Source organism: Elephantulus edwardii, unplaced genomic scaffold (assembly GCF_000299155.1).
Source record: "Elephantulus edwardii isolate Elephantulus edwardi_28Jun2011 unplaced genomic scaffold, EleEdw1.0 scaffold00185, whole genome shotgun sequence".
NCBI lineage: Eukaryota > Metazoa > Chordata > Mammalia > Macroscelidea > Macroscelididae > Elephantulus > Elephantulus edwardii.
Window position 1 is genome coordinate 2,104,330 of NW_006399935.1, and position 1,225 is coordinate 2,105,554.

The 1,225-nt window shown below is 42.0% G+C and overlaps 1 protein-coding gene across 1 annotated transcript in view; it reads right to left on the reverse strand.

The window, feature by feature from the left end:
• The window catches only part of LOC102876931 (EGF-like module-containing mucin-like hormone receptor-like 1-like), a 145,344-nt gene that overhangs the window by 82,807 nt on the left and 61,312 nt on the right, over positions 1 to 1,225 (reverse strand). The window lies entirely within an intron of this gene.

Sequence of the window (1,225 nt, forward strand, 5' to 3'; positions counted from 1 at the left end):
TATTAAACAATATCACTACTACCATATGTGGCAAAATATTACTGAAGATCACCCAAAACCTGCTAGAACAGTGTTTGGACAAGGAACTGCCAGAAGTTCTAGCTGGGTTTAGAAGAGACCATGGCACCAGAAGTATTGCCGATGTCAGATGGATCCTGGCTGAAAGCAGAGAATACCAGAAGAATGTCTATCTGTGTTTTATTGACTATACAAATACATTTGACTGTATGAACCATAACAAAGTATGATTAGCGTTGAGAAGAATGGGAATCCCAGAACACTTAATTGTCCTCATAAGAAACAAAAAAAAGATGTTGTCCAAACAAAGCAAGGGCTTAAGGTTTAAAACTTGAAAGTGTGTATACTGATGATGCATCTTTTTGGCAGTTGTCAGTGATTTCATTGCTTGGAACCACAATCAGCACCCTTAGTACCACCTATCAGGGGATCAGGAGACATACTGCATTGGGAAAGTGTGTGGTCAGGGATCTCTGCAAAATTCTGAAGAGCAATGGTGTCATTTTGAAGACTAAAGTGCACCTGATTCAGGCCAAGGTCATTTCAATCATTTACTATGCATCTGAGAGCAAGACTGTAAATAAGGGTGATAGAAGAATTATTGCCTTTGAATTGTGATGTTGGATAAGGGTACTGAATATGACATGGACAACCAATATATATGACTTGGAAGAAAGTGCAGTCAGAGTGCTCCTTGGAGGTGACGATGGCAAAACTTCTTCTCCCACACTGTGCTAGGAGAGGTTCTTCCTTGGAGAGCGACATTATGCCCAGAAATGTGGAGAGTCAGCAAAAGAGAGGAAGACCTCCAATGAAATGAATAGACACAGTGGCTGCAGCAATGAGCTCAAGTGTGTCAGAGACGATGAGGACGGCACAGGCTAGCACAGGGTTCAGATCGATTCATAGGGTAGCTGTGAGTCTTACTAGACTTGATGGCACATAACAACAAGAACATAGTGAACCTACAAACAATGGAATGAAACACTCCCCAGTCCTACACCATCCTCACAGTGTTTGCTGTTACAGCTCATTGTTGTAGCCACTGTGCCAGTTTATGTAACTGAGGGGCTTTCGTTCTGTTGCCAACCCTCCACTTCATCAAGTATGAAGTCCATCTTTAATGACCGGTCTGTCCTGATAACCAAGTACTTGAAATGAAGTGTCAGTATCTTCACTTCCAAGGAGCGTTCCGGTTGTTCTAATT